We start from the raw sequence: 13,657 nt of genomic DNA, 5'->3' as shown, positions 1-13,657 counted from the left end.
GGGGAAGCACAGACAGCAGAGGACCCTCTTCAGGAAACACGGATTCAAAATCAGAGCCACGGGACTGGGAGCCGCGCCCGGGGCCTGCAGAGCCTGCAGGGGGGCTCCGAGCTGCCCCGCAAATCCACCCCCGTCTCGGAGAGACCCGCGTGGCGGAGTCAGCCCTGCATCTGCTGCCTTTTCGTCTATGACTGACTGGAGCAGACGGAGGGTGATGACTCCTTTACGCCAAGGCATCTCCGTGTGGAAAGGGGGCGACAGCTCCCGCGTCACAGGGCTGTGCTACAGATTAAGCGAAGCCGTGTGTGTGAAGCGCTGAAAAGCTAAGGGCGCTAATGCACGGCGGGGCGGGAGGGAGACAGCAAGGAGGCAGCGTGGGGGTGGGGACCCTATTTGTGCCGTGTGGAAGCAGCTGTGTCACCTTCGTGGCTCCCACGCCTGCCAGACAAGCCCGGCTGTGGGCCAGAAATCAAGGCCTGACACCGAGTGCTACCTCGGCATCTGGTAGAACCAGGAGGCCCTGCACCGGCCTCACCACGGGTCTGGCCCTGACCCTGCGCCCATGACTGGGTCCCCCATCTCCCCCACCCTGTGCCCATGACCGGGTTCCCCTTCCCCCCCCAACTCTGCGCGCATGACTGGGTCCCTCATCTCCCCCACCCGCCCCAGTCCCTGCTGACCCTCAAACTCAGTTTCAGTTCCCACCAGCCACAGACTGACCCAAACAAGCGAACGACATCCTCCCGCAGGAACCAGGAACACCCACCCCCTTGGGACTACACAGCCTGCCTCCCACAGCCCCTGCCTCCCCCTGTTCCCGAGTGTAACCCCCACTTGGCCCTGGGTGCATGCAGTGTCCTCCTCCCCCGGGCTGTATGTGTGACGAGTAAACTGCTGTTATCACTGTCAGGGGTCAAGGTCATGTGCTGGGCCATCCCCAACACCCTGAGGTGAGGCCCTCTGCTCGCCGACCGGTGCAAAGAGATCGTTCACCCAGGCCCCTCCGTCCACGAGAAGGCCCTGCCGTGGTCATCCGCTCAGGGCCCAGCTCCGAGGCTCTGTACTTCCCCTCGTCCCGTAGACCCGGCAGGGCCCGAGGCGGGAGCACCTCGCTGCTGCCCACCCCTCGGCTTCCCTCTTCTATGAACCGGTTCTCGGTGCTACGTGTCCTCTGTCAGATTAACGCAGCCAAGTCTTCGAGAGATTGAGCCACTCGTCCCCGGTCGAGAACCAGAGCACACCGGCGGTTCCGGACCCACCACACTCATCCCGCACGGAGGCAGCTCAAGGCAGACGCAACACGACGTCCTGCTCCCGGGACCCAGAAGTCACCCACGGAAGAAGCCAGCGGGAGACGGAGCGCGTGAGCACGCGCACACTGAAGAACACTGGGCCGAGCCGTGCTGCGAACACAGTCCACTCGCTGCCCTGGGTCCTGGCACGGCCCCTCCAGCACCGGCCGCAGGGCTTCTCCGGGGCCCTCGGACAGCAGTGCTCCACGCAGGAGCAGATGGGGTGGTGTCCCCGCGAGGCACTCAGAAGCCACGTCGTGCCCCCCGCTCACGCAGGGGCTCACAGCGCACCCGGAATATGACTGACCCTCTCCACACGCAGGTGTCTGGCCCGATCACCGCCACAACCCAGCAGAGTAGCGGCTATGACCCCCACAGGAAACCGAGAGGGTGGAGGTACGCGATCGCACTCCCGCAGCCATGAGTACAAGACCCGGCACACGACGGGTGCTCAGAAGTACCGGCAACAACACAGTACCCCCAACGCCGCCAGCACACGCGGTGTCCAGAGGCCCCGTACAGGCACGTTACCACCTGAATCAGAATGACCCAAGGAAAGATGGGTAGTTGGGAAAGGGATGATGACTGTAGGGCCCGCGGGCTCCCGGAACATAAGACTGACAACCACATGGGGCAGCGAGTCCTGACAGACCGGGACAGTGGGGGGCCTGCCCGCAGCCACAGATGCGACACGCCAGAGAGACTGCCTTTCAGATACGGCCAGGAAGGTGGGGAGAAGTCAGGCAGGTTAGAAAGAGGGAACGGGAGGGGCACTGGGGGGCTCAGTTGGTTAAGCGTGGACTCTGGGTTTCAGCTCAGGTTCATGATCTCGGGGTCATGGGATGGAGACCCACCTCGGGCTCTGCGCTCAGCACGGAGTCTGCTTGTGCCCCTTCCTCTGCCCCCTCTCCCTCTGCATATGTGCATGCGCACTCAATCTCTCTATAAAATAAATCAATAAATAAAATCTTTTTGTTAAAAGATTTTATTTATTTGACAGACAGACCACAAGCAGGCAGAGAGGCAGGCAGAGAGAGAGGAGGAAGCAGGTTCCCCGCTGAGCAGAGAGCCCCATGCGGGGCTCGATCCCAGGACCCTGGGATCATGAACTGAGCCGAAGGCAGAGGCTTAACCCACTGAGCCACCCGGGCACCACAATAAATAAAATCTTTAAAAGTCGGGGGGAGCCTGTGCGGGTGACCCCCGACCTGTCCCGTCCGTGCCGGCACAGCCGCTGTGCACAGCGCCCCCGCCGGCCCTGCCTTCCCCTCCTGCCTTCGTCTGCACGGACTCTCTATGTCTGCTGTGCATTCTTCTACCTCCGCTGGGAAACACGGACTCAGCTTCACAAGCCGCTCTGACCCCTGGTCTTCACGCCAGCCCCGGAAGTCACACCGCCCGCCACCTGCGTTCTGGGGCTGGCACAGAACCGAAGCGAGTGCCTTGGCTCCCAAACCACTGAGAGGACCAAATCGTCTCAAGAAACCAGTAATTCACATTCTGTAAATGTGTGTTAACCCAATTACTATATTCTTTACCTCTATTTTCCAATCCAGTAAATTATTGCAGAATGGAAGGAATTTGAGATGCCAGGCTATGGGACACCAGGACAGAACGTCATTTGGGCCCTACCTGCTAGAAGGCCAGGCCCCAAAGCCCCCCAGTCCTGAAGCACACACTAACTTCTTTAAAAAGCCTCGCCATCCTCTCCGGCGGGACCTGGCCGGCCTCGGTATGGAGCACCCATACTGGCTAGGACCCTGAGGCAGATCCCAGCAGGTCTGTGTTTCAGGAACAGGTCTCCTCCGCAAGGGCAGGAACCAGGTGAGGGCTCTGGGGTGCATTCCCTGAATCAGAGGACGGTGCCCTGACAGGACTGGAGTGCCTGGAGCCGTCTGGCCTCACCCTCCGAGCCCCAGTTACCCCCCGACACATGCTGCTCCCCCGCCGAGCTCTCCTGGCCCACTTTCCTACGAGGCCGATTCTGACTCATCCTTCACCCCCGATCCCGAGGCTCCTTTGCTGGGATGCCTTTCCCATCCCACGCGGCTCCCCGGGGCTCTGAAGTGCCCACCTCCATTAGAACATCACCGCCTGCGTTAAGCAGCTCACTCCTCCACCAACTGCAAGGCAGGGCCCAGACCCCTTGAAGCTCACCACTCCTGGGAAAGGCAGGGCACCAACCCGGTTACAAATGCCCAGTTTAGGAGAAAACCGCGTGGATTCGACTCCTGGCTCTAGCTGGGCGTCCTTAGGTAAGCCACCAAACTTGCACGTGCCTCAGTGTGCTCATCTATAAAATGGGTTGTCATGGGAGAAGAAATGAGCTAACGAAAGTAAAGCAACCAGAACAAGGTCTGGCTCAGACGCGGCCCCCACGCCGTGTCAGCTGTTCCTGCTGGGCCGGCCTCGCTCCCCTCCACGCAGGTAAGTCGCAGGGAGGCTGCAGGCCTGCGCTTGGCACTCAGTAAGTCCACAGCAGTGCCGGCTGCCATCAGCATCCTTCCCGCTCCACGAGGACTGGCGCCGGGCACGTGGGGGGCGCTGAGGAAGCATTCGACGTGGAACAGACAAATGTATTCCAAGACGTTTCAGATTTAGACTTAGAACAGATGGGGGGAAAGTGGCATGAGGAAAGCAGATCACCAGATTGAATGTACACCAGGATTTCACGGCACAAAAATGTTCACATGGAAAAAATACATAGGTATAGCCTACCTCACAGCTAATGTGGGTCCCCTCCAAGTACTGGGATCACAGTCGTTTCAAATTGCTTTTATTTTCTGAATTTTCTACAATGAGGTAATATATTACACTTCCCTAAACGTATACACACACACACACACGGTTACCTCTCAGTGTTGTGTCTAAATCCCCCAGGGACCCCCACTGCCCCGGTGGAACATAGGGAGAAGCCCCGTGAACCTGGGGTCTGCAAGTGCACACACGGGGCTGAGCACGCTGACCACCCCCCCAAGACAGTGAGGCCGGGTTCTAAGCCAAGGCAGCTACTTCTCCCGGGACCGCCTGTCAGGGCCCAGCGATAATGTGGATTGATGGCAAGGACAGCGATCGCCTGGGGCACGGGTGTGCCTGAGCCCCCAGACTCAATCCCCAGCCTGTCAACTTCTTCGAAGCAGTGCATCAGCGCTGCTGCTCTGTGCGAACCACGCGGTGCCCAGGAAGAAGGGACCGGGCTTAGGAGAAGCCGGTCCAAGCTCCCGAGAGAAGCTCTGCCCCTGCTTTCCACTCCCTGTGCTGCCAGGCTCTGTGGGCAGCGACGGGGAAGTCCAGGGAACAAGACACATCTCTCCCGTCCCTGGAGTCCCTTTATAAAAACAAGTACCACCACCATCTCCTACATGCTGTCTAACCTCAGACTGCGGCTCTGTTACTGCCATGTTATGAAAGAGCCACCTAAAGCTCAGAGAGTTTCAACAACTTCCCCCTAGTCAAACAGCTAGAGGTAAAAGAGCCAAGGTCAGGGCCAGGGCCTTTCCACTACACGTTCGGCCTCTCACTGCTCACCCGGAGCAGTAACGAGCCAGCCTCACAAGCAGAGTGCAGGCTGCCTACAATGGACACATCACAGTGATGGGATAGAAGACTTTGACAGGAGATGGTGGGAAATAAAACAGTCAAATGGTGAGTTTCGGGATCAGACCCATAGGAATCTGAGTCCCAGCACTGCCCCTGACGGCTCTCCTCCGTCATCCCAAGATGCCTCGTCGGTGGGTAGAGACGACCCTGGGGTCGGCACCAAGATGCGCTGAGACAGACCGGCCTCGGCACAGTGGCCTGGCATGCAGAGGCGGCCTGGGGAAACGACAGGACGCCAGGCTGCCGGCCTTCCCCGTCCATTCTCCCTGGAACACTGGCCACACAGCCTCTGAATGTCCCCAGGGCAGGCACGTGTGCCGCTCTGGGGAAAAGAGGTAAATCAGAAGGGCTCCCTGCGGGGCGCCCAGGGGGCTCAGCAGCTTACGCGGCCGCCTTCGGCTCAGGTCATGATCCCAGGGTCCTGGGATTGGGCCCTCTATCAGGCTCCCTGCTCAGCAGGGAGCCTGCTTCCCCCTCTGCCCCTCCCTTGCTCCTTCTCTCTCTCTCACTTGCTCTCTCTCAAATGAATGAATAAAATCTTTAGGAGGAGGAGGAGGACAAGGGGCAGGAGAGGAGGAGGCGCTCCCTGCCTATAAAGGGACACATGCCTGGGTGGGATCTCTCATTCCTGGAAGGAACAAGGTGGGGGGCAGAGGAGAAGTCCCCAGAAGCTCAGAGCAGGTGACAGACGATGTTCTTCGTAATCTGAAAATTTCTTAAAAGTCTATAATCCCATCACATACAGAACAAGTTCAAAACTGACTTAATGCCCTGCCCAAGTCGGGGCGGCTTCCAACTAAGCTGGGGCTCGCTGGCCTAGAAGCTGGAGGCCGCACGCACCCCTGCTGAGGCCCCAGATCTGCAGGGAGGAATGGAGGCTCGCGGCCGGCAGTCCCGTGTGGCAGGACTTCATCACCGGGGCGGGGGGCGGAACCGAAACGAAAACCTCTAATTGCAGCACTCTTCTCGGCTGTTCGATGACCTTTCGTTTCTCAAAAGTGTTGCCGCTGAGACATCAACTGTGCTCAAAGGAGCTGTGAGACGTGCTCAGGGCTCCCCGCGGTCCTGGCCGCGGAGCACAAGAAGGCTGTGTCACAGGCGTCCGGAGGCAGCGGTGTGTAAGAGAGACGTGCAAGACACGGTCAGCCGAGCTCTCAGCTGGGCTGCAGGGGGCACCCACAGACGCACCCCCGAAGGAGGGCGGGGCAGGAAACGAACACCTGGTGTGAGCTCCCCGCCGTCCCGCACACAGCAGCTGCAGGGCAGCTGACGGGGAGCGAGCACGTCCACGAGGCAGGCACCGCGCAACGCCCTTCACGTGCACGTGTCCCCGAGCCCACACAGCGACGCTCGCAACACGTCCTGCTAGCGTCCCCTCGGGCCAGCTGCCCAAGAGCACACAGGAGCGCGTGGAGCCTGGAGTCCACCTACCCGAACACGCTGCCCTGTCTAGCCCTGACAACAGCCGGTGAGAGATGGCTGCAGGTCAATTTTCAGAAATGCACCTTTGATTTCTTTATTTGAGGGGAGAGGGGCAAGCAGGGACAGGGACAGAGGGAGAGACAGAATCATGAGCGACTCCGTGCACAGTGCGAGCCCAATGCAAGGCTCGATCCCACGACCCTGAGATCATGACCTGAGCTAAATCAAGAGTCAGACGCTCAACCCACCAAGCCACCCAGGCGCCCCTCTTCCTCGTTTCACTGCTACATCAGCACTCCTGGTGTCTGGACCTCCTGGGGAAGCCCGGGCCCCACAGAAGAGGACATCACAGCAGCTGGCAGCTACGTGCTCTCACAGGGCAACACTGCTGGCCCCAAACCACCAACTGGGAATTTGATGTTCAAAAGTTCCCAAACTGGGGTGCCCAGGGGGCTCAGTCGGTTAAGCATCTGCCTTCGGCTCAGGTCACGATCTCAGGATCCTGGGTTCAAGCCCTGGGCCGGGCTCCTTGCTCAGCAGGGAGTCTGCTTCTCCCTCTGCCTCTGTCCCTCCCCCACCCCTGCTCATGCACTCCCTCTACCTCTCAGATAAATAAAATCTTTAAAAAAAAAAAAAGAAAAGTTCCTAAACTGCAGGGCCAGACGCCCTAACCTCCTCTGTGCTCCCCACCCTGCAGGTTCACTTCTCACCCGTGCTCCCGAGAAGCTGAACACATCAGGTCTTGTAATCGGGACTAAAAGGCCCTCCACTCGGTCTTCCGACGAACAGGGCTTGTAAACGTCTCCCCTGTGAAGCCACAACCGTGCCACAGGCTGAGCTGTTCGAGAAGGCCACTGCAGTCATGCCCACCAGGGACGCCGGGCTGGAGGAGTTCCTGCCACTCACGACTTCCAGGGTCTTCCTAGGAGTACAGCAGCCGGTCCCCGCACTGTGGTTACTTGCTGCGGCAGAAAGGTGCTAAGTGCGCCCGCAACACTCAGTCCCACTCCGCGAACATGCCTGATGCCCACGATGAACGGTGAGCCCTTTCAGGACAGGATTCATGGGTTATTCATGAGCCCGGCAGGATGCGTGTGTAGCAATGGGATGTGAACGCCTGCTTGTTGGGTAACACAAAGCCAAGTGAAGCGAGTGTTGCTATAACAGAGCGTAAGCAGGGCAGCGTACGGGAGGAGTGGCATGACTCCATCTGGGGGTCAGGAAAGCTTCCAGGAGGTGGTGTGGGGACTGGCATGTGAATGATGGAGGGGATGTGAGAGGCACCCGGGATACCTGACAGTTAGCAAAGCTGTGACTACATCCAACTGTGGCCACAGGGAACGAGGCGACAAAGACCACGGCGGCACCCTCCCACACCCAGGGGACAGGCACTCGGAGCTGATTCCTGGGTGTCCCAGGGCCCCACACAATGGCCACCACGTAGGCATGCTCGGAAAAGGTTTTGTTGAAGACCTGAGCAAACGGACAGACAACTGGCAGGCAGAGGGACAAATGAGCGCAGAGGATCTGTGGTAGGAAGAAAACAGAGAGCAGACATTTCCGCTGCCTCACGGCCCACAGCACATGGGCTACCATCTGGCTTCCGCCCACACCAGCCCCGTGAAGACGGGGGTCACTGCTGTCCTGCTCCCCGAGCACAGTGGTGGAAAGAAAGAAGGCAAGCAGCAAGCCGGAAGGGAGTTTCTCCAAATGCTGGGCTAAGAAACTGAGTACAAGAAAGCTACATGGGGCACCTGGGTGGCTCAGTCGTTAAGAATCTGCCTTCGGCTCAGGTCATGATGCCAGGGTCTTGGGATCGAGCCCCACGTCAGGCTCCCTGCCCAGCGGGGAGCCCCCTTTCCCTTACCCACTCCCCCCTGCTTGTGCTCCTACTCTCACTGTCTCTCTCTCTGTCAAATAAATAAATAAAATCTTAAAAAAAAAAAGAAAGAAAGCTACGTGAAAAGACGTTTAGTGAAAGAGAACACACACTTATAAAGATAATGGTGAAGGCGGTGTCAAGGCAATGGCGACGGGTGACAGGAAGACCTACTGCGCGCTGGCCCCTTGCGACACAAGGCATGCAAATCCCAACAGCCGGCAGGACCACAGGTCCTCTCCCAGGTACGCAGAATCCGATCATCGCAGAAGCAACAAGCACGGTCCATGTCCTGCCACCAGTAAGTGGCAAGGCCGGGATGAATGCGTCTGGTGCCAAGACTGTAATGGAAATCATAGCAGCTGAGTCTAACACTGAGGACAGCCTGATCCTGGGGGCTCGCTCCGGGGCCCCCAACCCGCTGCGGGCCACAGCAGTCTGCTCCCTGCTCCCCTGGACCTGCACCCATACCCAGGCACACGAGCAGGACCTGGCATGACAGTGGCGGGAGGCATGGAGAAACACAGTCCTTTCGCCCACTCGCCAAGACACCCCACGCTTTCACAAACCTAACAAGTAATAAACCTCTTCTCTACAAGATTTCTCTTCAAAATTTTGCCCTGTATTGTCATATTTTCAAAAAAATTATATAAAAATAGCATAACACAAGCAACTCGGAACAGACCAGGCCAAAAACAGTTCTAAAACTCTGCGGGGGGTGCAGGGGTTGACGCCTGGGTGGCTCAGTCGTTCAGCGTCTGCGCAGGTCATGATGCCAGGGTCCTGGGATTGAGCCCCATGTCAGGCTCCCTGCTCGGCGGGGAAGCCTGTCTTTCCCTCTCCCACTATTCCTGCTTGTGTCCCCTCTCTCACTATGCTCTGTCAAATAAACAAAATCTTTAAAAAATAAAATAAAATAAAACTCTGCAGGGAGGGTAACTCTGACTGTAACATTGGGTGGCACCTCAGCCAACTTGTCACAGAACCCTGGGGCCTGAGAATTGCACAGCTCGCAGGTCCCCCTTTGGGATTAGGGGCAGAGGAGCCAGTGACCCCTCGCTGTCCGAGCTGGCCCCACGTCCCAACCCACGTCTCCCCAGCTCACCCTCTTGGCTTCATTCCCCGCATCACAGTGGGACTGACGTGGACTCTGCTGTCTGCTTTCCCGTTCTAAGTTGCTAGAGTTTCCACGCGAGAGCACGTTTGTTCATCCGTACTGCTCACTCTCCCCATTCCAGGGAAACCTGAGAACAAGGAGAAAGCTTCCTCACGGGGGGCGTGTGTCTGCTTATCTGGGGCGGGATTTAACAAATCCGACGCCGGCTTCCCGGGGTCTGGCAGACAGACGCGGAAAATGGGGAGCAGAAGCCCCAGCTCATTCCCCCATGTCACGGGAAGGGAGCTGAGCGGTTTCTCAGCAGCAGCCACACGCCAGGCACCGTGCTGGGTGCGCCAGGGGCTTCCCTGCTTGTTCTCGAATGACCACCGGAGAGAGGGATGGGGTCCCGGGGAGATCCGGCACCGGAACACTCGTCCTCGAGTGGTCACACGGCTTGCTCGGAGCGGGGGCTGGAAGCCAAGGCCATCAGCCTGTCATGGGCTGAAGGGGGCCCTCGCGGGGCACCCTGCTCCCACAGAGCGAGGGAGCGAGAGCGAGAAGGAAGGGGAGGAAAACGACTCGGGAACCAGGGGACCCCGGGCTGGTTCCAAACACACAGGTAAAGGGCAGCACAGCTCAAGACACACTTGAACCCTGCAGCAGAGGGGTCCGTAAACAGGTTCCAAGTCCTGCGTCCAGAAGCCGACGATGCCACGCTGTGAGCACTTAGAAACCGTTCTCGCGCACCACTTCCTTCTCTGCGTGCCGTGGCCTGAGAGTGACACATGCGAACAACAGGGAAACCCACCCACCGAGCAGCACCCACCCTCCAGTGCACGTGACCGCAGCGTTTAAATCTGAGTAACGACACAGGGGACACTCACGGCGACAAGAAGCCACCGAGCCGCTGCGGCAGGACTGAAAGCCGAGTAGCTTCTCTGTCAGGTTTCGTCCGTTTTTACGCCTTTAAAGTGCACCTTTCAGTTTCCCCCTTTCGTTACCATGGTGCAACACGGACCATCCAGGGACATTTTTCAAAATCCTATGCTCGAAAAATTAAAAACAGAATGACCACAGGACCTTCTGTTTTTAATTTTTCGAGCATAGGATTTTGAAAAATGTCCCTGGATGGTCCGTGTTGCACCGCTTCTGCGTATCTACAGGAAGAAAACGAAAACACTAACTCAAAAACACGCAGGCCCCTCTGCGTTCGCTGCGGCATTACCCACAGCAGCCAAGCCACGGAGGCAGCCCGAGTGTCCCCGGCTGAGGAACGGAGACGGCCGGCAGCTGAGCACACGCGGCGGAAAACAGCGCAGCCGCCAGCAGAACGGAATCCTGCCATTCGCAGCAGAGTGCGCGGAGCTGGAGGGTGCTGTGCTCAATGAAGTAAGTCCGAGCCGAACCCATATCGCCTGATTCCACGTAGACGTGGGCTGTAAAAAATGAGGCGAATGGATAGAACCAAGCAGAAATGCCTCACAAATACATGGCACAAACTGGCAGCTGCCAGAGGGGGTCCGGAGGATAGGCTGAGTAGATAAAGGGCACGGAGAGGTGCAAACTTCCAGTGATAAAATAAATATGTCACAGGGATATAACAGACAGCATCGGGGATACAGCCGGTAATACTGCCCCAGCTCTGTATGGTGACAGGTGGTAAGCAGACCTATCCTGATCATTGCATAATGCACAAAAATATCGAACCACCGCTATATACTTGAAACTAATATAATATCGCCAGTCGTTTATAATCCAATGTAAGAAATTCTCAGGCTTGAACTCAAAAAAAAACAACAACAACAACAACAAAAAACCCTGTGCCACAATATGCTGCAAAGAACAAAGAGATAAACATGAATCAACAGTGTGGCTGGCATACGCTCTAATTCTCCGCCCGGGGTTTAGTTTCAGAAACAACAGTCATCCCTTGAGTGCTAGAGTTGAGCTTCAAGCAGTCGAGTGAAACTGGTCATTTGGCATCGACAGTGATCCAGGAAGTGCCCCTGCCGTCCGCTGACCTCCGATGTCGGAGAACCGTTCCGACCTGCGTCTAACCGCCGAGATGCCGCACAACACGCATGGGAAAAGCAGGCAGTAGAGAACCCCACCTCAGTGCAAATGTGCACAAGCTTCTAGTTACGCCAACGTGGAGTCACTGCTTTTGTCAAAAAAATTACAGTAGCAGAATGAAGATATTAAGGGGTATTTTTATGAACATATGTATGCGAATATTGGGGTTTGTATACTCACACGTACCTTAGAAGATGGCTAAAAAGCAGATACAATCAATTCCCTTCATTTGGGCTTCGTTGTAATGAAATCTATGGTTATTTCAGTAAAGGCAGAAGTTTTCATCTTTAACAACCTACAAGTAAACACCTGCTCACAGATGGGTTGTAGTCAAAATTTTCACGACGCTGACAGCCCTTGTCTGGCTGAATCACAAATGCTCATGTCCACGTCAGGTCTTATGATCACAGGGACACGCGCCCACCATCAGGGCCTAACATAGAGTTTGGACTCCTGAGGTCAAGACCCACATAGATCTGTTTCACTATTAGTATCACTGACCATACATACAAAAGGATTTTTAAAATGAGTTTGTAGGGGGCGCCTGGGTGGCTCAGTGGGTTAGGGCCTCTGCCTTCGGCTCAGGTCGTGATCCCAGGGTCCTGGGATCGAGCCCTGCATCGGGCTCTCTGCTCTGCAGGGAGTCTGCTTCCCTTCCTCTCTCTCTGCCTGCCTTTCTGCCTACTTGTGATCTCTGTCTGTCAAATAAAATAAAATTTTAAAAAAAAAATGAGTTTGTAGGATTAAAACAACACAGGAAAGCAAGGAAGATGAAGGTAGAGAAAAAACAAGAATGTTTCTTTATCTGAAGAAAAGGGTGTTTAATTCAAGGGGAGACAGGACCTCTCCAAGACTCACGAGAGCCCTGACAAGACTCTGGGTGCTTCTGGGGCATTAGGAACAGGAGAAAAGAGAGCATGAGGCCTGCAGGGAGCCCCCCGCACAGCAAAGGCCTGAAGCCCGCAGCCTCTGCAGACGGGACACGTCGAGAGCGGTCGGTCTTCTTACAGCAAGCGTGAGCTATATACTCTCGTGCTCGGAATTGTCCTAAGAGCTTCCCACGCCCTGCATTCACCTTTCACTCTCGTGACAGCCCCGCACAGCGGGCGCACGCAGTCCTTCCTGACTTCCTACCATGTGACAAGCTGTCCTGAACTCCTAGGCACCAGGGACACAGCAGTAAAGTAACAGACCAGCTCTTACGTGACAAGTACCTCAAGTGCCACCCACCACTCACCTGGTGCGTGGTAAGCGCCGAAAGGTAGAGGCCAGTGTTACTGCCGAGTGCAAAGTAGCTAACAGCAGCGCAAAGAAAGGAAGACAGAGCCCGGAGGAGGTGTTTGTTCCATGTGGGAGACGCCCGTGGGCAGACATGTAAGATGCCCTTAAAGAACCGAGATGCCCGTCCACAGATGAATGGATACAGGAGATGTGGTCCATACACACAATGGAATACTACAGAGCCATCAAAAAACCTGAAATCTTGCCACTTGCAACGACATGGATGGAACTAGAGGGCATTATGCTGAGTGAAATAAGTCAATCAGAGAAAGACAATTATCATATGGTCTCCCTGATAGGAGGAATTCGAGAGGCAGGGCAGGGGTCGTGGGGGGAAGGGAGGGAAAAAATGAAACAAGATGGGATCGGGAGGGACACACACCCTAAGAGACTCTAAATCTCACAAAACAAACTGAGGGCTGCTGGAGGGGAGGGCGGTGGGAGGGCTGCGGTGGCTGGTGATGGACATTGGGGAAGGTATGTGCTATGGTGAGTGCTGTGAAGTGTGTAAGACTGATTCACAGGCCTGTACCCCTGAGGCAAATATTCCATTATGTGTTATTAAAAAAAGAAGAAGAAGAACCTGCTAAACTCAATGGACTCATAAAGATCGTGCTCACATGGAAACAGATGTCGCCCATTGTCCGCACCACCCCGGGGAGAGCTCACCAAGCCCCTGCTGCTTCCCCGACTCAAACGCCTCACTCCTGCACCTGTTCCCGCTTTAAGACATTGTTCCCTCTTCCCTACATATGAGAACATTTATTAATGCCAAAAGCTTTTTGGTACTGTAGAAGGTAAGTGACCAGAGTTATTCCCTTCGTAGATGCTGGAAGCAGATTGTTTTTACTAACTTAATCCCACATGGGCGCAGCTCGCGGCGAGAACTTTCAAGGACGGGCAGCTTTCCTTTCTCGCTGTCAACGCGCTGTTTGGAAGTGGACCTCCCACGCTCGACACGGTGCATTTGGGGCTCCCGGTCTTGTGACTGGGGTAAAGGTCCCAGAGCAG

General features: G+C 56.3%; 1 protein-coding gene across 1 annotated transcript in view; it reads right to left on the bottom strand.

Moving 5' to 3' along the window:
• TRAPPC9 (trafficking protein particle complex subunit 9) overlaps positions 1-13,657 on the bottom strand; it is a 510,796-nt gene that overhangs the window by 372,700 nt on the left and 124,439 nt on the right. The gene's annotated exons all lie outside the window — the stretch shown is intronic.

Source organism: Martes martes, assembly GCF_963455335.1.
Source record: "Martes martes genome assembly, chromosome: 4".
In the NCBI taxonomy this organism is placed as follows: domain Eukaryota; kingdom Metazoa; phylum Chordata; class Mammalia; order Carnivora; family Mustelidae; genus Martes; species Martes martes.
This window is presented reverse-complemented; position numbering and strand designations above follow the sequence as displayed.